Source organism: Eucalyptus grandis, chromosome 6 (assembly GCF_016545825.1).
Source record: "Eucalyptus grandis isolate ANBG69807.140 chromosome 6, ASM1654582v1, whole genome shotgun sequence".
In the NCBI taxonomy this organism is placed as follows: domain Eukaryota; kingdom Viridiplantae; phylum Streptophyta; class Magnoliopsida; order Myrtales; family Myrtaceae; genus Eucalyptus; species Eucalyptus grandis.
This window is the reverse complement of record NC_052617.1, coordinates 6,210,950-6,233,549: the sequence shown is the minus strand read 5'-3', so window position 1 is coordinate 6,233,549 and position 22,600 is coordinate 6,210,950. Positions and strand designations below refer to the sequence as shown.

Genomic DNA, 22,600 nt, shown 5'->3' with positions numbered 1-22,600 from the left:
TACCGCCTTTTGCTGGGAGGCAGGGGTCGTATTTATAGCAGAGGTCGACCGACTTAAGGTTGCGTGGCTGTGATGTACCGATAATACCCTTTTGTTATGGTTCCGTCTCGGCTTAGTCTTCCCCACCGGCGCCGCCGGGTCGGGCCTTACGTTGGGCCTGACGATTTCTTAGTTGGGCCCGCCCATTATCAGAGATTATTAATGCCTCTAAATATCCTTGACCGATCGAAGTGGACAAGTGGAACTCCATTCCGCGAAGAGATTACTCGTCCAGGCTCTCCAAATTAATCCTTCCAGCTGATTGATTAGGCTTACGCGAGTCTAGCGGGTTTTCAGGCTCATGAGTCATGACCACCTCTCATTATTGGAAAAGTTCCAAAGGATAAGGTTAGGTTAAAATGTCGAGACCGATTTCGACTCTTGTTCGAATATAAGGTCATTGAAAAATCGAATCTAATTGCTTAAATTAACAAAATAAATGCGGTGCTCTTTTGATCTCTCATAATCTCAAGCATAGGTGTACTTACTCGTATAGGTTTTTCTTTATATTCTTAATTTGCACCATGTAATTTGGCCATATGTTATTGACCAGAAAAAAAAAACTATATGTTGCTTTAGTATTTAGATAATTGTATAAATGATCCCTTAATTTTAGATCAGTGTGTAATGTGTTCATGAATTTTTAATTTGTTCAATACATGTTATTGAATTTTAAACTAATATTCAATGCCATAGCTTGTCGATTTTTATTTTATTTAATAGGTCCACAAACTTTAGCATATATTTAATCTACTTCTTGTATTATATAAACATGTTCTAAATTATTTCTTAATTTGAACTAATGAAAGGATGTTATTAAACGTTTTTACTTTTGGACTAAATTGAATATGTATTAAAAGTTTATAGACAACATCATATAAATTAGATTTTTAAAGACCGCGTTGCATGATGTGCAAATATTTATAAATTATATTAAACAAACAAAATTTGAAAAATTATACTTTTCATTAAAATTTTGAGGTCTTTTATGTAACTTCCTTTCCTAATAAACCGTGATATTCAATGTATTGGTGCCAAACAAACAAATTGCAAAGAACACGCGCTAGTTCCAAGGAGAACCTTCCACGGGTAGACTCTTCAACTCGTTTGGTAACCATCCAAACAAAGGTTCAAATTCTAATTCTTTGTTTCCCAATCGCTTAGAGCCTAAAATCGCGTTTGGTAAAAAAAAAAAAAATTTTCACGGGAATAAATTTGTTCCGAGAACAGATTGTGAATAGAATTAAGAACAAAAAAAAGTTGATTTTTGTTCTAAGAACAAATTTGAGAATCAAAATCAAGAACTCCTCCCTTCGGCCATCTCGCGATCGCCGTCCACCACCGCCCGCCACTATTCGCTATCCGCCGTCCACCATCCTCTCGCCATTGCTCGCCGTCCGTCGCCGCCGGCCGGAGACTCGCTGATTAGGGGCGAGATCCGGCGAGCTTGTCGGGAGGCAAGCCCAGCCACCGATGCTAGCGAGGCCGAGCCTCGCTGGGGCTGGGTGAGGCCCGCTTGGCTACCGGCGAGGTCGAGCCTCGCCACCGTCGGCGAGGCTCGACCGACGAGGGCCGACCTCGCCGAGGTTGGCGACGCCGATGAGGTTGCCGACCCTTGTCCGGCCTCGGTGGTTGTGGCCCGACCATAAGAAAAAGAAGAAAATGATAAAAAGGAAAAGAAAAAGGAAAGAAGTAAAAAAAATTACTTAAAAATTAAAAAGAAATTAATTTAGAATAAAATTAATAAGTATTATACTAAGCACAATTCTATTTCAGAATCAGAAATTTTAGACAGCTATTAAATGACTTAAAATACTTAAAATCAGTTCTTAAGAACAGAATAAATTTTTTTATTTCTAATAATCAACTCCAATTCTTACCAAATGCGCCCCTTCCATGCCGCCGCTCGCCATCACTCTTGCACCGAAAAGTTCCCTCCTGCCCGGACTCGGACGATGACGACGAGGTCAATCAGGAGCCGCCGCTTGACCAGCGCCGCGGCGGCCGGCGTGAGCAGCCACTGCGGCGCGCGTCCCAAAGACCACCGCTGAGCCGCGCTCCGCGATCTCCGGCGGGCACGAGCTCCCCGTGGCTCCCCGAGGTACCGAGCGGCCGGCGCCGGCCGCCGATCCTCCTCCGCCCAATGGCGCCGCGGGGCCACTCAGTCCTCCGCCGCGACACAAAAAAAAATTAAAAGTTATCATTTTCACCACCGGCAAACAACATGCAGAGAAAAGATTATAGGAAATACAGACATTTTCCCAAACTGGGCAAAAGGAAAGTATTATGACATGTAAAAATTCTGGGTCAAAAAAGAGAAAATGAATGTAGATGATTATTGACATGGCAGGCCTCATGAAGCTAACTAATGTCTTTGTCGATCAATGGAAGTTTTGCCACTTCTTCCGAATCAAGGGAGTTCTCAAACATTGTAACTTCTAAGCACTAATTTTTTTAAATGAGCCCAATGTGCCAAACTTGTCTAGTATGTGGTATTATTTACACATCCGATCTAGCATTGCAATCGATAGGAAATCTACCCAAGAAAACTCTTTAAGCCGTACTTGAGTTAGCGAGTAGGTTAGGCATTTGAGTAGCAACCATCCTTGGGTAAAACCGTATTTTGCCTCAAATTCTCTCTATTTTTATTCATATCCATACAAGAAACTTTACAAACTTGGCTATCTTTATAGAAATGAGAAATTTCATCTTCTTCACAACAACAAACCCGACTAATACCGCAATCAAATGACTCCCCAAACTACTTCAAACCAAACATTTGAAACATAACGCAAAACAAAGCCGTCGAAGCGAGACAAGAAAAATCATGAGAGCGGCATTTACCGACGACATGGGTTCCGATAGCCGCGGCGACAATCGCCCGATGGGGATGGAACGCCGCCGCGTGAGGCTGCGAGGGCTTGAGGCCTCTCCCTATGTGCCTCAGATCCAGATGCTGCACCGTCGACCACTCCATCTCCTACTCACCTGAAACTCCGATTCCCATCCTCAGCATCGATTCAAAGAAAAATCAAAAAGGGACGTGAGTGCCCAAAAACAGCAATCACGAACAACAGCTGCGCACGGAAACATCCTCGATCGTCCGCATTAAGCTCAATTCCGTAGCCGAATCGGTCGATGGCGCCAGCTCGGAGATCGCCATGCCGTGAGAAGTACACGAAACTACGACCGGCGTAGCTCCGATCCACGAGCAGGCGCTTGCGCACAGGGATGGAGGGAGACCGATCTAGCAGTGATGGAGTTCGATCGAAGAGGAGTTGCGGAATTACCTGGAAGATCGCTCCTTAGATTCGAACGCGCATTTGAAGAACCGATCGATGGAATGCCGAGAAGCTACCAGAGAGATCCCAGAGAGAGATTGAGGAAATGAAGACGGCTGAAATCGAAGAAACAGAAAGCTTCTTCCCGTTCCTCTTTTTTTTTTTTTTTTTTTTTTCCTTTTTTTTCTTTGATCGTACATGGGCCCAAGGGTGGAGCGGATCCGCCGAATTAGCTCGCACTCTGGGCCGAACGGCCTACACAAACAAACTTCCTCGGTTTGAGTCCATTTAATTATTTAATCAAAATTTTTGAGTCAATTTATTTTTGTAAAATCTTTAATGCGGGTCGAAAGGGTTAAAAATAGACCCAATCTCACCCTGAATGCTGCAAAGCGTTTACCCGCCACAACCGGTGCATATAAGAATAGCGCAGGATCCCTCACATTTATCAACAATATATGATCCCGGGTAGAATTTTTTTTTTTTTGGTCGGAATCCCAGGTAAAATTAACTAGCCACAAGCAATGCATAAAAGAAGAAATACAAAGTTCTCTCACCATTATTGAAATATACATACACGATTATTCAGTCCCGTGCCACGTGAAAATTCCATGTAAAAATTTCGCTTCAAAAACATTTCACAAATATCATGCTTAAATATATACGTGATAAGTATAAAGCATAATTATTTATTAGTCAAGTGAAAGGACGGTGCTCAGAGAAATCATCCTTAACTTGATATTCCAAAATGATTTTGTCCAACATTTTGTTGATTTTTGTGTCATCATTGTGCAATTGCCAAGTGAAAATGAAAGAGCTTCCCGGACAGATTTACAAAAGTTGAAAATACAATTTCATGGAATTTCCAGCATATTATGGTCTCTTGCTATTTTATATGCAATAGTTTTCCTAAGCGTATTTATTTGGTTTCCATCATCGATCAATATATCGTTTGCAAGTTCATCCTGCATAAGTTCAAACAACATCATCTACTAGCTCAATTCAGCTAGAACATCAATAAGTCAGAACAGCAAATCAATCTAAAATTGCTACAGAATTGACAGATTTCAAATGTGCTTTTCAGCAACCAAACGACATCCACTATGGGTGTGTGACGTATCAAATCAAAGCTCTAGAAGTGTATTTTTTATGTCTAGAAGGGTTCGAGGTCAAAAAAACCTCATTTAGCACTTCATTTTTAGCCAAAACAATAAGTCCATCATAAAGGTATGAAATTGCAGATTAACACAAATCACGCTCAATCAACCTCAAATTCATGATTATTGATCGTCAATTCATAGACAATCACCCAATAACATTGTATAAAAGTAATCAACCGAATGAAGCACTCATAAGAGAAGCAAAGTCAACAAACAAAACCTCCTCGCATGCTCAACAATCACAGCAGCATACTTCAAGTCATATTTTCAGAATAGTGTGTATATTTTTTAGATGGATTCGAGTTGACAAATGACTTACATTCGGGGGCTTTAATACACCAAATCAAAGCTTAAGATGTGCACGTCTAACTTCTAGCTCATCACTTCACAAAACAACGACATTTAAGAGTTCAAAATAAACCTAACAAAAACATACTCATCCATACTTTGACTTGAGCTACATTTAATGTACTAACCTTGAATGAATCGGCGAAGGATCGAAACCCTATGTGCCTCGGGATCCGCATGCCGACCGTTCTAGAGGGTAGTGGGAAGGTAAGGAACTTATCATTGCATTTCCTCTGCTTAAGATTCTAGTTCAACTTCAACTCCAACTTTACCTTTACCTCATTGATTGATGGATATGCCTAGTCGATCTAACAATTTTCAATAAAGGTCATCATTCAAATATACCATCTTGCAAAACGGTTTCAAGTCGACATCTGTAGCCATGTTTGTAAGTGTACGAAAGTTAAATTACACTAAAGAAGAATTGAATAAAGAGATAAAAGGGGAATGAAAAAGGAAAGAACACATATACTAATAACCGGAACTCAACTAAATCACCGCACCACGTGCGAAGTTCTACTCGGCCATTTTAAGTCGAAACCAAACGAAAAGTAGCAAAACTAATCACACCGAGCAGCTTGATCACAGCCAATCACAACAAACCCGACTAATACCGCAATCAAATGACTCCCAAACTACTTCAAACCAAACATTTGAAACATAACGCAAAACAAAGCCGTCGAAGCGAGACAAGAAAAATCACGAGAGCGGCATTTACCGACGACATGGGTTCCGATAGCCGCGGCGACAATCGCCCGATGGGGATGGAACGCCGCCGCGTGAGGCTGCGAGGGCTTGAGGCCTCTCCCTATGTGCCTCGATCCGCATGCCGCACCGTCGACCACTCCATCTCCTACTCACCTGAAACTCCGATTCCCATCCTCAGCATCGATTCAAAGAAAAATAAAAAAGGGACGCGAGTGCCCAAAAACAGCAATCACGAACAACAGCTGCGCACGGAAACATCCTCGATCGTCCGCATTAAGCTCAATTCCAGAGCCGAATCGGTCGATGGCGCCAGCTCGGAGATCGCCATGCCGTGAGAAGCAGTACACGAAACTACGACCGGCGTAGCTCCGATCCACGAGCAGGCGCTTGCGCACAGGGATGGAGGGAGACCGATCTAGCAGGTGATGGAGTTCGATCGAAGAGGAGTTGCGGAATTACACTGAAGATCGCTCCTAGATTCGAACGCGCATCTCGAAGAACCGATCGATGGAATGCCGAAGCTACCGTAGAGATCCCGAGAGAGATTGAGGAAATGAAGACGGCTGAAATCGAAGAAACAGAGCGCTTCTTCCCTGTTCCTTTTTTTTTTTTTCCTTTTTTTTTCTTTTGATCGTACATGGGCCCAAGGGTGGAGCGGATCTCGGGCCGAATTAGCTCGCACTGGGCTGAACAGCCTACACAAACAGCTTCCTCGGTTTGAGTCCATTTAATTATTTAATCAAAATTTTTGAGTCAATTTATTTTTGTAAAATCTTTAATGCGGGTCGAAAGGGTTAAAAATAGACCCAATCTCACCCCCGAATGCTGCAAAGCGTTTACCCGCCACAACCGGTGCATATAAGAATAGCGTAGGATTCCTCACATTTATCAACAATATATGATCCCGGGTAGAATTTTTTTTTTTTTGGTCGGAATCCCAGGTAAAATTAACTAGCCACAAGCAATGCATAAAAGAAGAAATACAAGGTTCTCTCACCATTATTGAAATATACATACACGATTATTCAGTCCCGTGCCACGTGAAAATTCCATGTAAAAATTTCGCTTCAAAAACATTTCACAAATATCATGCTTAAATATATACGTGATAAGTATAAAGCATAATTATTTATTAGTCAAGTGAAAGGACGGTGCTCAGAGAAATCATCCTTAACTTGATATTCCAAAATGATTTTGTCCAACATTTTGTTGATTTTTGTGTCATCATTGTGCAATTGCCAAAGAAAATGAAAGAGCTTCCTGGACAGATTTACAAAAGTTGAAAATACAATTTCATGGAATTTCCAGCATATTATGGTCTCTTGCTATTTTATATGCAATAGTTTTCCTAAGCGTATTTATTTGGTTTCCATCATCGATCAATATATCGTTTGCAAGTTCATCCCGCATAAGTTCAAACAACATCATCTACTAGCTCAATCCAGCTAGAACATCAATAAGTCAGAACAGCAAATCAATCTAAAATTGCTACAGAATTGACAGATTTCAAATGTGCTTTTCAGCAACCAAACGACATCCACTATGGGTGTGTGACGTATCAAATCAAAGCTCTAGAAGTGTATTTTTATGTCTAGAAGGGTTCGAGGTCAAAAACCTCATTTAGCACTTCATTTTTAGCCAAAACAATAAGTCCATCATAAAGGTATGAAATTGCAGATTAACACAAATCACGCTCAATCAACCTCAAATTCATGATTATTGATCGTCAATTCATAGACAATCACCCAATAACATTGTATAAAAGTAATCAACCGAATGAAGCACTCATAAGAGAAGCAAAGTCAACAAACAAAACCTCCTCGCATGCTCAACAATCACAGCAGCATACTTCAAGTCATATTTTCAGAATAGTGTGTATATTTTTTAGATGGATTCGAGTTGACAAATGACTTACATTCGGGGGCTTTAATACACCAAATCAAAGCTTAAGATGTGCACGTCTAACTTCTAGCTCATCACTTCACAAAACAACGACATTTAAGAGTTCAAAATAAACCTAACAAAAACATACTCATCCATACTTTGACTTGAGCTACATTTAATGTACTAACCTTGAATGAATCAGCGAAGGATCGAAACCCTATGTGCCTCAGATCCAGATGCTGACCGTTCTAGAGGGTAGTGGGAAGGTAAGGAACTTATCATTGCATTTCCTCTGCTTAAGATTCTAGTTCAACTTCAACTCCAACTTTACCTTTACCTCATTGATTGATGGATATGCCTAGTCGATCTAACAATTTTCAATAAAGGTCATCATTCAAATATACCATCTTGCAAAACGGTTTCAAGTCGACATCTGTAGCCATGTTTGTAAGTGTACGAAAGTTAAATTACACTAAAGAAGAATTGAATAAAGAGATAAAAGGGGAATGAAAAAGGAAAGAACACATATACTAATAACCGGAACTCAACTAAATCACTGCACCACGTGCGAAGTTCTACTCGGCCATTTTAAGTCAGAAAACCAAACGAAAAAGTAGCAAAACTAATCACACCGAGCAGCTTGATCACAGCCAATCACAACAAACCTGACTAATACCGCAATCAAATGACTCCCAAACTACTTCAAACCAAACATTTGAAACATAACGCAAAACAAAGCCGTCGAAGCAGAGACAAGAAAAATCACGAGAGCGGCATTTACCGACGACATGGGTTCCGATAGCCGCGCGACAATCGCCCGATGGGGATGGAACGCCGCGCGTGAGGCTGCGAGGCTTGAGGCCTCTCCCTATGTGCCTCGATCCGATGCTGCACCGTCGACCACTCCATCTCCTACTCACCGAAACTCCGATTCCCATCCTCGCATCGATTCAAAGAAAAATAAAAAGGGACGCGAGTGCCCAAAAACAGCAATCACGAACAACTGCGCACGGAAACATCCTCGATCGTCCGCATTAAGCTCAATTCCGAGCCGAATCGGTCGATGGCGCCAGCTTGGAGATCGCCATGCCGTGAGAAGCAGCATACGAAACTACGACCGGCGTAGCTCCGATCCACGAGCAGCGCTTGCGCACGGGGATGGAGGGAGACCGATCTAGCGTGATGGAGTTCGATCGAAGAGGAGTTGCGGAATTACCGGAAGATCGCTCCTTAGATTCGAACGCGCATCTGAAGAACCGATCGATGGAATGCCGAAGCTACCAGAGAGATCCCAGAGAGAGATTGAGGAAATGAAGACGGCTGAAATCGAAGAAACAGAGCAGTTCTTCCCGTTCCTCTTTTTTTTTTTTTCCTTTTTTTTTCTTTGATCGTACATGGGCCCAAGGGTGGAGCGGATCTGGGCCGAATTAGCCTGCACTCTGGGCTGAACAGCTACACAAACAGCTTCCTCGGTTTGAGTCCATTTAATTATTTAATCAAAATTTTTGAGTCAATTTATTTTTGTAAAATCTTTAATGCGGGTCGAAAGGGTTAAAAATAGACCCAATCTCACCCTGAATGCTGCAAAGCGTTTACCCGCCACAACCGGTGCATATAAGAATAGCGCAGATCCTCACATTTATCAACAATATATGATCCCGGTAGAATTTTTTTTTTTTTTTTGGTCGGAATCCCAGGTAAAATTAACTAGCCACAAGCAATGCATAAAAGAAGAAATACAAGGTTCTCTCACCATTATTGAAATATACATACACGATTATTCAGTCCCGTGCCACGTGAAAATTCCATGTAAAAATTTCGCTTCAAAAACATTTCACAAATATCATGCTTAAATATATACGTGATAAGTATAAAGCATAATTATTTATTAGTCAAGTGAAAGGACGGTGCTCAGAGAAATCATCCTTAACTTGATATTCCAAAATGATTTTGTCCAACATTTTGTTGATTTTTGTGTCATCATTGTGCAATTGCCGTGAAAATGAAAGAGCTTCCTGACAGATTTACAAAAGTTGAAAATACAATTTCATGGAATTTCCAGCATATTATGGTCTCTTGCTATTTTATATGCAATAGTTTTCCTAAGCGTATTTATTTGGTTTCCATCATCGATCAATATATCGTTTGCAAGTTCATCCTGCATAAGTTCAAACAACATCATCTACTAGCTCAATCCAGCTAGAACATCAATAAGTCAGAACAGCAAATCAATCTAAAATTGCTACAGAATTGACAGATTTCAAATGTGCTTTTCAAGAACCAAACGACATCCACTATGGGTGTGTGACGTATCAAATCAAAGCTCTAGAAGTGTATTTTTTATGTCTAGAAGGGTTCGAGGTCAAAAAAACCTCATTTAGCACTTCATTTTTAGCCAAAACAATAAGTCCATCATAAAGGTATGAAATTGCAGATTAACACAAATCACGCTCAATCAACCTCAAATTCATGATTATTGATCGTCAATTCATAGACAATCACCCAATAACATTGTATAAAAGTAATCAACCGAATGAAGCACTCATAAGAGAAGCAAAGTCAACAAACAAAACCTCGCATGCTCAACAATCACAAGCAAAGATACTTCAAGTCATATTTTCAGAATAGTGTGTATATTTTTTAGATGGATTCGAGTTGACAAATGACTTACATTCGGGGGCTTTAATACACCAAATCAAAGCTTAAGATGTGCACGTCTAACTTCTAGCTCATCACTTCACAAAACAACGACATTTAAGAGTTCAAAATAAACCTAACAAAAACATACTCATCCATACTTTGACTTGAGCTACATTTAATGTACTAACCTTGAATGAATCAGCGAAGGATCGAAACCCTATGTGCCTCAGATCCAGATGCTGACCGTTCTAGAGGGTAGTGGGAAGGTAAGGAACTTATCATTGCATTTCCTCTCGCTTAAGATTCTAGTTCAACTTCAACTCCAACTTTACCTTTACCTCATTGATTGATGGATATGCCTAGTCGATCTAACAATTTTCAATAAAGGTCATCATTCAAATATACCATCTTGCAAAACGGTTTCAAGTCGACATCTCGTAGCCATGTTTGTAAGTGTACGAAAGTTAAATTACACTAAAGAAGAATTGAATAAAGAGATAAAGGGAATGAAAAAGGAAAGAACACATATACTAATAACCGGAACTCAACTAAATCACTGCACCACGTGCGAAGTTCTACTCGGCCATTTTAAGTCAGAAAACCAAACGAAAAAGTAGCAAAACTAATCACACCGAGCAGCTTGATCACAGCCAATCACAACAAACCTGACTAATACCGCAATCAAATGACTCCCAAACTACTTCAAACCAAACATTTGAAACATAACGCAAAACAAAGCCGTCGAAGCGAGACAAGAAAAATCACGAGAGCGGCATTTACCGACGACATGGGTTCCGATAGCCGCGGCGACAATCGCCCGATGGGGATGGAACGCCGCGCGTGAGGCTGCGAGGGCTTGAGGCCTCTCCCTATGTGCCTCGGATCCGTATGCCGCACCGTCGACCACTCCATCTCCTACTCACCCGAAACTCCGATTCCCATCCTCATCGATTCAAAGAAAAATAAAAAAGGGACGCGAGTGCCCAAAAACAGCAATCACGAACAACAAGCGCACGGAAACATCCTCGATCGTCCGCATTAAGCTCACCCCAGAGCCGATCCGTCGATGGCGCCAATCGGAGATCGCCATGCCGTGAGAAGCAAGACACGAAACTACGACCGGCGTAGCTCCGATCCACGAGCAGGCGCTTGCGCACAGGGATGGAGGGAGACCGATCTAGCAGTGATGGAGTTCGATCGAAGAGGAGTTGCGGAATTACCTGGAAGATCGCTCCTTAGATTCGAACGCGCATCTGAAGAACCGATCGATGGAATGCCGAAGCTACCAGAGAGATCCCAGAGAGAGATTGAGGAAATGAAGACGGCTGAAATCGAAGAAACGGAGCAGTTCTTCCCGTTCCTCTTTTTTTTTTTTCCTTTTTTTTTTTCTTTTTGATCGTACATGGGCCCAAGGGTGGAGCGGATCTGGGCCGAATTAGCCTGCACTCTGGGCTGAACAGCTACACAAACAGCTTCCTCGGTTTGAGTCCATTTAATTATTTAATCAAAATTTTTGAGTCAATTTATTTTTGTAAAATCTTTAATGCGGGTCGAAAGGGTTAAAAATAGACCCAATCTCACCCTGAATGCTGCAAAGCGTTTACCCGCCACAACCGGTGCATATAAGAATAGCGTAGGATTCCTCACATTTATCAACAATATATGATCCCGGGTAGAATTTTTTTTTTTTTTTGGTCGGAATCCCAGGTAAAATTAACTAGCCACAAGCAATGCATAAAGAAGAAATACAAGGTTCTCTCACCATTATTGAAATATACATACACGATTATTCAGTCCCGTGCCACGTGAAAATTCCATGTAAAAATTTCGCTTCAAAAACATTTCACAAATATCATGCTTAAATATATACGTGATAAGTATAAAGCATAATTATTTATTAGTCAAGTGAAAGGACGGTGCTCAGAGAAATCATCCTTAACTTGATATTCCAAAATGATTTTGTCCAACATTTTGTTGATTTTTGTGTCATCATTGTGCAATTGCCAAAGTGAAAATGAAAGAGCTTCCTGACAGATTTACAAAAGTTGAAAATACAATTTCATGGAATTTCCAGCATATTATGGTCTCTTGCTATTTTATATGCAATAGTTTTCCTAAGCGTATTTATTTGGTTTCCATCATCGATCAATATATCGTTTGCAAGTTCATCCTGCATAAGTTCAAACAACATCATCTACTAGCTCAATCCAGCTAGAACATCAATAAGTCGTAACAGCAAATCAATCTAAAATTGCTACGTAATCTGACAGATTTCAAATGTGCTTTTCAGCAACCAAACGACATCCACTATGGGTGTGTGACGTATCAAATCAAAGCTCTAGAAGTGTATTTTTATGTCTAGAAGGGTTCGAGGTCAAAAAAACCTCATTTAGCACTTCATTTTTAGCCAAAACAATAAGTCCATCATAAAGGTATGAAATTGCAGATTAACACAAATCACGCTCAATCAACCTCAAATTCATGATTATTGATCGTCAATTCATAGACAATCACCCAATAACATTGTATAAAAGTAATCAACCGAATGAAGCACTCATAAGAGAAGCAAAGTCAACAAACAAAACCTCCTCGCATGCTCAACAATCACAGCAAGATACTTCAAGTCATATTTTCAGAATAGTGTGTATATTTTTAGATGGATTCGAGTTGACAAATGACTTACATTCGGGGGCTTTAATACACCAAATCAAAGCTTAAGATGTGCACGTCTAACTTCTAGCTCATCACTTCACAAAACAACGACATTTAAGAGTTCAAAATAAACCTAACAAAAACATACTCATCCATACTTTGACTTGAGCTACATTTAATGTACTAACCTTGAATGAATCAAGGATCGAAACCCCATGTGCCTCGATCCGGATGCTGACCGTTCTAGAGGGTAGTGGGAAGGTAAGGAACTTATCATTGCATTTCCTCTCGCTTAAGATTCTAGTTCAACTTCAACTCCAACTTTACCTTTACCTCATTGATTGATGGATATGCCTAGTCGATCTAACAATTTTCAATAAAGGTCATCATTCAAATATACCATCTTGCAAAACGGTTTCAAGTCGACATCTGTAGCCATGTTTGTAAGTGTATGAAAGTTAAATTACACTAAAGAAGAATTGAATAAAGAGATAAAAGGGGAATGAAAAAGGAAAGAACACATATACTAATAACCGGAACTCAACTAAATCACTGCACCACGTGCGAAGTTCTACTCGGCCATTTTAAGTCGAAAACCAAACGAAAAAGTAGCAAAACCAATCACCGAGCAGCTTGATCACACCAATCACAACAAACCCGACTAATACCGCAATCAAATGACTCCCAAACTACTTCAAACCAAACATTTGAAACATAACGCAAAACAAAGCCGTCGAAGCGAGACAAGAAAAATCACGAGAGCGGCATTTACCGACGACATGGGTTCCGATAGCCGCGGCGACAATCGCCCGATGGGGATGGAACGCCGCCGCGTGAGGCTGCGAGGGCTTGAGGCCTCTCCCATGTGCCTCAGATCCAGATGCTTTTGCACCGTCGACCACTCCATCTCCTACTCACCCGAAACTCCGATTCCCATCCTCAAGATCGATTCAAAGAAAAATAAAAAGGGACGCGAGTGCCCAAAACAGCAATCACGAACAACACCGCGCACGGGAAACATCCTCGATCGTCCGCATTAAGCTCAATTCAGAGCCGAATCGGTCGATGGCGCCGCTCGGAGATCGCCATGCCGTGAGAAGCGGTACACGAAACTACGACCGGCGTAGCTCGATCCACGAGCAAAGCGCTTACGCACAGGATGGAGGGAGACCGATCTAGCAAGATGATGAGTTCGATCAAGAGGAGTTGCGGAATTACCCGGAAGATCGCTCCTTAGATTCGAACGCGCATCTCGAAGAACCGATCGATGGAATGCCGAAGCTACCAGAAGAGAGATCCCAGAGAGATTGAGGAAATGAAGACGGCTGAAATCGAAGAAACAGAGCGCTTCTTCCCATTCCTCTTTTTTTTTTTTTTTTTTTTTTTTCTTTGATTGTACATGGGCCCAAGGGTGGAGCGGATGGGGCCGAATTAGCTGCACTCTGGGCTGAACGGCTACACAAACGGCTTCCTCGGTTTGAGTCCATTTAATTATTTAATCAAAATTTTTGAGTCAATTTATTTTTGTAAAATCTTTAATGCGGGTCGAAAGGGTTAAAAATAGACCCAATCTCACCCCCGAATGCTGCAAAGCGTTTACCCGCCACAACCGGTGCATATAAGAATAGCGCAGATCCCTCACATTTATCAACAATATATGATCTCGGTAGAATTTTTTTTTTTTTTTTGTCGGAATCCCAGGTAAAATTAACTAGCCACAAGCAATGCATAAAAAGAAGAAATACAAGGTTCTCTCACCATTATTGAAATATACATACACGATTATTTTGTCCCGTGCCACGTGAAAATTCTATGTAAAAATTTCGCTTCAAAAACATTTCACAAATATCATGCTTAAATATATACGTGATAAGTATAAAGCATAATTATTTATTAGTCAAGTGAAAGGACGGTGTTCAGAGAAATCATCCTTAACTTGATATTCCAAAATGATTTTGTCCAACATTTTGTTGATTTTTGTGTCATCATTGTGCAATTGCCAGTGAAAAATGAAAGAGCTTCCTTGACAGATTTACAAAATTTGAAAATACAATTTCATGGAATTTCCAGCATATTATGGTCTCTTGCTATTTTATATGCAATAGTTTTCCTAAGCGTATTTATTTGGTTTCCATCATCGATCAATATATCGTTTGCAAGTTCATCCCGCATAAGTTCAAACAACATCATCTACTAGCTCAATCCAGCTAGAACATCAATAAGTCGTAACAGCAAATCAATCTAAAATTGCTACGACTGACAGTGATTTCAAATGTGCTTTTCAAGAACCAAACGACATCCACTATGGGTGTGTGACGTATCAAATCAAAGCTCTAGAAGTGTATTTTTTATGTCTAGAAGGGCTCGAGGTCAAAAACCTCATTTAGCACTTCATTTTTTTTAGCCAAAACAATAAGTCCATCATAAAGGTATGAAATTGCAGATTAACACAAATCACGCTCAATCAACCTCAAATTCATGATTATTGATCGTCAATTCATAGACAATCATCCAATAACATTGTATAAAAGTAATCAACCGAATGAAGCACTCATAAGAGAAGCAAAGTCAACAAACAAAACCTCCTCGCATGCTCAACAATCACAAAGAAGATACTTCAAGTCATATTTTCAGAATAGTGTGTATATTTTTTAGATGGATTCGAGTTGACAAATGACTTACATTCGGGGCTTTAATACACCAAATCAAAGCTTAAGATGTGCACGTCTAACTTCTAGCTCATCACTTCACAAAACAACGACATTTAAGAGTTCAAAATAAACCTAACAAAAACATACTCATCCATAAAACCTAACAAAAACAACGATATAGAGAGAGAGAGAGAGAGAGGGCGAGGGCGAGGGCTTTGGAAGCACGCCGGCGCGGCAACACAGAGAGGAGCGAGAGAGAGAGAGAGAGCGAGCGAGCGAGTGAATGGAAAGACGGGATGCAGAGGACGTACTTATGCTTGCGGTCGGGGGAGGATTAGGGTTTCGTTCCCCTTGAAGTTACGATTTTGCCCCCAGTAGACTCGCTTCCGGGCCGGCTCGCTCTTGGGCCGCGGCCCGTCCTTGTTCTGGGCCGGTACGGGAGAGCAGTCTTTTCACCAAGGCGATTGCCGAGACCTCGTCGGCGAGCTCCGTCGCGTCCCACTTCCGAATCGACGCCAGCCTCTCCCTCCCCCCCCATCGCCGGAGATCGAAGGGCCAACGATCCCCGATCGCGAGCCAACCGGCGCTCGATCGCCGAAGCCGCGCCGAATTCGGCCGCCGCCGCCGCGGCGGGGGTCATGGCCTCCGATTGCTTCCCTCCGTTCATCGCCGCTCAGCTCAATTACCTCGTCCACCAGTCTACTCTCGGCGTCAAAGGTACGGAACTCGGTTCGGCTCCCGGACCGTCCTTACTTTCGAGTTTTGCGGTTTCCGTTTTCGTGAGCGAGCTCCGGTGGTCGCAGGTCGAGAACGTGTGGTCCGGGAGCAAGAGCTACCCCGGTGCTCGATCAGTTCACTCTGTTGATTCCTTACTGCCTGGACTACATCATGTAAGTCGCACCTCTAGTGCTCTGCTTTTAGATGGCGAAATTCCTGGTATCCTGCGGATGATCGGTGTCTGATCTGTTTGCTTTACGCGTTCCTCGAATGTCCGGACCGCGCATTTCGACGCAATGTCAGAAGATTTTAGGTTGTTTAGTTGAAGCGCACGCTTTTGGTATTTGTCTATCGTCTCGGCTACATTAGATTTTGGCGAGTAGAGTATCTGCCGTGTTTGCCTCGAGGCGGAAAGCTTTGTGATCTGAGATGATTCGTCGGTGTTTGTGTAGGGGATGTTCTATACAACGGGAGTTTCCCTTTGTCCCCCAGATGTTATATTCGCGCCAGAAGATGAACATTTTCATCCGTTTCGGCTGAGGAGCAGGGAGGAGGAAACGAAATGGAGGGAGCCAAGAACAGCTTGTCTGATTGGAATCACAAAGACCCTACTCGGCTATGTGCTCTCATCCAAGAACTGAGGCTAGTGTTCTCTCGAATTTGATGTGTCGTGGTTTGTGGATGTGAGTATTCTAAACGGTCGAAAGTCGTTAACCGGAGAATGACTTTGCTAATTAGGGATGAGTACACGGACTATCAGAGGAGACGTGCTGGAGAGGTTGATGATGATAGGCTGACGTTCGAGATTAGCACTATTTTGTCTAGGGAGGTAAATGACTCTAGACACACTAAACTTTGACTCTTCCATTATATTATGAGAAGCAAAATGATGATGTGACTCTTATCATGAGCAGTCTTGTGACATCTAGATTGCTTGTATGCTTGAGACATTTGTTGGCACCGCATATGTGGTATTTGAACTTGACTAGTTTGCCGAAGTTTTAATCAACCTAATCTTCTCTTCCCACTTTTTTGTAATCTATTGGTTCACTATAGGAACAGAATCTTCATGATTCTGCTTCTTAAAACCTCTCATATGCAATTGTGCCGTCCTCCAAATATGAAGTCCGGTATGACCATAGGATTCTATCTCTTGCATTGGTTGAAATGGGTAATTACCAATGACAGGGTAGGTTCTAACTAGTACATGGTTCCTACAGTGTAATTGATCAGTGGATAATAAAACTGGTCTGATAGTCACATCAATATTGATGGTAGAAATTTGTTTGGACTTGCTTATTTACTTCTTTACTAATGAGGTGATATAACTGATGTCTCATTTTGATTGAGTTCATTCCACAGTCCATCCAAGTTGTTGGACCATTCCTCATCTTCTTGTTGTGCATAACTCCCTTTTCTTTCTACAGGGAATTGAAATGCATATGAGTTCTGGACTTGATAAGGTATTTCTTGGAAGGATGTGTTCTGTATTCTCATTTAAGTTGCAGCAGTAGTGTTGTATTTGAATACCATTCAATTATATTTCTGGTTATTGTGCCTTTGAATTTTAGCGTAGCCACAGGGGGTAAAGTTTGCAGTTCCCCTGGTGGACATGAATATAAACAAAGTGGTGCATGGATGCCCTTGGCGACATCTCCAGAAAATACATTTACAGGTCTCCTCAAATTTTCTGTTGAATGTATCTTAAATTCAATGGCATGCATATGGCAATATGGGAAATTTTCATGGTGGCAGGTTGTGTATCCAGTTGGAAAAAGTATGTATCTGCTGCCTCCGCCTCTCGTCTTAAGTTAGTATCTACTCCTGAATTGAAGGCTTTATTTTCTGTGGACGATGTCAAGCTTCCTTCATGGGTGGATGGAATGTACGTATAGCTATATGTTGCGTGGTTCATGATTCTATTTTCTTGTAGAAAAGTACTTATTTTCAGGTGTTGCTTTCTCTTGCTTTGATTTCTCTTCCTGGAAGGTGCATGGCTGAATACCTTCCCCATCTCGAAGAATCTCTTCAAGGACAGGTCAGCTGCATTTGCTTGGCAGTTACTTGTGACTGTTGATATCTTCTCGAATGACTATTATACTTCAGAAGGTTAATACCGAATTCTTCTCAGATTATGGAAGCAGTAGCACTAATCGATATTAGGAGGCACTTTATCGAGGCATTAGCCCCTGTGTTTGGCAGACCAGTGGAAGCTGATCCGGTATGCATGATCAAATGTGTGCGTGGGCAGATATGTCAATCATTATGACTAATCCCTAATACTCATGGCTTGTTTTCCCAGGTCTTTGCAGAAAAGCAACGGTTCTGGTTGCCTCTGGCGTATTCACCTTTCTGGTATCACTTATATTTTGCTATGTCTTCTTTATTTTAGACTCTGATATCACACTCTGTTGCAACAAGCATGAGCTCGACACAAGAGTTGGGAGAGAGAGGGAGCTGTTCTACAACGATGGCACAACGGAGGCCACTTCTTTTCGATAGGAGTAGCTAAAGACATTGGAGGTAACAGCAGTTGAGAGAGAGAGAGATTCCTGCCAACCATTTTGCCGCCATCGCCGGCCTTCATGGCGATGGTGGGGGTGGCGGCAACAAGGGCAGCCCTTGCCGCCTGCTTCTTTTTCTTTTTAGCTTATTTTTTACTTCAATCTTAATTAAAAATTTGTATTAAAAATTATATTTAGACAAAAAAGATGTCGTTTTAGCATTATGTTTTGTGTTTTAGCCATATTATCGTCATGGAAGAGAGTATAAATATTAAAAAAATCATGTTGGCATTTTTCGTTTATCAAGTTAGAAGAAATTAACAAGAATGACTTAACCGCACGCCAGATAAATTTTAGAATTTAATTGCATATTTTGCAAATTTTAGGATTCAACTACACTTTCGTGATAAATTTTAGACTTTTATTGCACGTATCTTACGAAGGACACCTAATTTAAGTTGCATGTGCCCGTCCGTCATGGGGAAGAATGGTGCACGACAATATTGTTTCTTTGCCCTCCCTTTGGTTTGTCCACATCGTTTGGTTGTCCTGTTATGGAATATGCTCCCACTAGTTCTCTCTCCCACATAGTGCATATTACCTCCACTACAACGAGAGATTATAAATAGCACAATTGAGTACATCAGTTTCACTCCCAACACATCAGTCTTTCTTTAATCATCTCAGTTGAAAAGTAGATATAAAAGAAAAATAAAAATTTGTCCAACTCTGTCATACCACGATGGCAAAACACTTTCGCTTCTCTTTCGCATGTCGGTGCTCTTTGCTTTTGGTTTTGATTTTGTGCCATGACGTTTCCATGTTGAAGAAAGGCATTTGAGGGAAGTTTCAAAGGCTCATCGTCGTCATCACCACCACCACCATCATGAGACGGGTGTGAGCGCTGGAAGAAGTTTCGGAGGTGGTGAAGGAAGAGGTAAGAAGAGGACGAGTAAGGTTGAGCATGTTGCAAATTTTCGATCGACCAAGCCTGGTCACAGCCCTGGTGTTGGTCACTCAATCAACGCTTGAAGCTTCTTCACTCCCTCTCTCTCTCGCTCTCTTTTCTCTCATTGAATTTCTTCGGCCTCAAGGAGTTGGTTCTACCGCGTAATTCTTCTTCTTTGTACTTAAAAGCTCTCTCTCATTGAATATCTTGCAGCTTCAAGGAGTTGGTTCTACAGTGTAATTATTCTTCTTTGTATTTAAAAGCTCTTTCTCTCTCTCTCTCTCTCTCTCTCTCTCTCTCTCCCCGCCCATAATTTCCGGTTGTTCGCCAATAGGTGTACATTGCTTGGAAAGGCGAGGATGATCATTTGCTCCATTGCACACTAATCAGTCCCAAAACTCTTGCATGACTTAGAAACTTTCAAATCTGCGATGAATGGCCAAAACTTGGGATAATCCTCAATCCACCATCAAGTTTTGGCAAGACCAGGATATATCGCCGGAGTTTACGTAGACGATCCAAATTATATATAGGAAACTAACAAGTAGAAGATCCTTAGAATTTATGGGAAACTGTACCTAAGGAGTTTGGTTTTAGGACGGTTTAAAATTTTATCTAGCTGAAAACTGTGATAATGACGAGAAAAAAAGAAGTCACTAATTACTCTACACAATAAAGAAGCAGCTAAAAGCGTAAATGCATAACTCATTTCAGAGTTTAGAATGATTTCAGTATCAATTATGTGCGTAACCATTATTTAGTTACAAAACAAAAAGTCAATTATATAGCTTCATGAATGTAACAATGACGAAGAAATATTCCAGAAATTGGATTGGGTCGGAAATAAATTTTTGCTTTCATACCATTCAATCTTCTTTTTAGAGTATAATATTTGAAATAATAACTTGAGGTATTTCATTCAAAATGTTTTGATATCCAATGCTCTAAGTCTACTACAATCAAAACTTCAAGAGGTCCCGGATCGAAAGCTGCGATTCTAACACATCTTAAGTGGGGGACCATGGTGATGGGAATCATGTACTTAGTCTCCTTGAGGTATAGGGACCCGGCCCTTCGATGTCGTTCGGCACGACGGGCCCATGGTGGAGTCTCGATTATCAAAAAAAAAAAAAAATAGATGAGATTCTTCTTCGAGGAAATTTAACTGGTTTCCTAGGAAAAATTAAAAGGCAGAGAAGGCATCATCTTTTTTTTTTTTTTTTTTTTATGAGGGACGGTGCCGTTAAGTAATAATTTCTCTTTGAAAATTTGTTCCAAAAGTTATTTGGTTGGCTTTATTAGGTTTTAGAGCAAATGGATGTGTTTAAGTTAGAGAACTAAAGTTGGGTCATGGTGAATCTCTTTGTTGTATGTATTAGAGATAACTTTGGCGTGCCTAGACTTGAGTAATGTGTACCTTATCCATGTCAAATTATTCAACATGATTTATCACGGGTAAGTTTCACAAATTCAACGACCGTGACGTGTGACTTCGGCTTAAAATGAACTCCGATTAGAGAGGGAAAATCACCAATTCTATCGTTATCTATCCATCTAAAAGTTGAGGCAAACTAGTAGGAGATAGAAGTACATTCCATCATCTAGATACTCTAATACCCCAGACAGAGTGAATTTCTCAAATACAGTACACCCAAGAAAAGCGAACCAAATACAGCAGTTTCGCTTCCTCGAGTGCCAACGCCAGGTTGACTTCAGCAAGAGGTCATGCGCACTAAATTTTATAATCCAAATGAGGAAAGGCTGTTACCACAGTTTTTTTTTTTTTTCCAAATGAGGAAAGGCTCAGTAGTATATATTGTACGATAACACACTCATAAAAGAAAAGATCACTCAATATTATCCCTAAACTTTTGATAAATGTTCAATCTAATCTTTAGATTATATGAAAATGTTTAATGTAATCCCTACACTTGAATTAACAGAAGAATAGCATTGGATATTTTCATATAGCATATAGACTAGATCATATATTTATCAAAAATTCGGGATCATATTGGACAAATCAAAGTTTAGGTGACAATATTGTACGTTGGTTTAAAGTTCATGAATCACGTTTGACAAATTAAAATATTAGGGATGATATTGCATTTGCATATCGGGTTAAAGTTCATATATCATTTGATAATTATTCCAAGTACAAATAATAACCATTACTAAAGCACAATATTGACAGAGTGAATAGTCGACTTTCTACGAAGCCCTTATTAATTTATCATGAACAATGCATGATCATTTGTAATTAGTATGTCATTGCAACACAGCATAGACCTATACTAATTCAGTCTGAACACTCCTCTTGACTCGCTCTCGAGGTAGATCATGCATACTATACGGGGAACACACGGTAATGGGGTTGTGCAATTTTGCTAATAAGCAAATCGACATTGGCAAGCTAATGTAATCGGTAATTAGCTTATCCATGGATAAATTAACCAATCAATTCTAAATATATTATATGTATGTCAATTTAGTCCTAAACATTTCATTATTGTTAATTTAGTGATAAATTTTTGTGTGAAATTTCAATTTCTCTTTAATCATTTTGGTACCATATAAAAATATGGTTAATATCACGAAAAATCCCAAACTGGTACACATGTGACAAGTTTACCCTAAACTAAATTTTGGTCACGAATAATCCCAAACTACAATACTTGTCACAAATTTATCACAAACTAATTTTTAGGTCACCCAAACTCCACACCGGTACACTCATGATACATTTACCATCCATTAACTTCTTTCAAATTTTACCTAAAATTGTTAAGCTAGATGACACAAGACAAGAACTTAATTGGCATGGCAAATCCACATGATAATCCATAACAATTTGGGGTAAATTTATCATAAATATACCAACTTGAGATTTTTGCTAACCAAAAATATAATTTGGGATAAATTTGTCACAAGTAAACTAGTTTCTGATTTTTGTGATCAAAAATCACAAAGCATTAGTTTGAGGTTTTTGTAACATTAATCCATAATAATGAAAGATGAAAAGAGAAATATCGACAATTTTGGTGCACCCATTAGACAATGTATTACA

The 22,600-nt window shown here is 40.5% G+C and overlaps 1 long non-coding RNA gene and 1 pseudogene across 1 annotated transcript; both read left to right on the top strand.

The window, feature by feature from the left end:
- The first annotated feature begins 16,001 nt into the window (after positions 1–16,001).
- LOC120294261 lies at positions 16,002–18,349 on the top strand (annotated as a pseudogene).
- Positions 18,350–18,381: 32 nt separating this feature from the next.
- Positions 18,382–19,809, top strand: LOC120294956. Its single transcript, XR_005552311.1, has 2 exons — positions 18,382–18,435; positions 19,414–19,809. It is a non-coding gene; the product is annotated as an uncharacterized LOC120294956 (long non-coding RNA).
- The last annotated feature ends 2,791 nt before the right edge of the window (positions 19,810–22,600 follow it).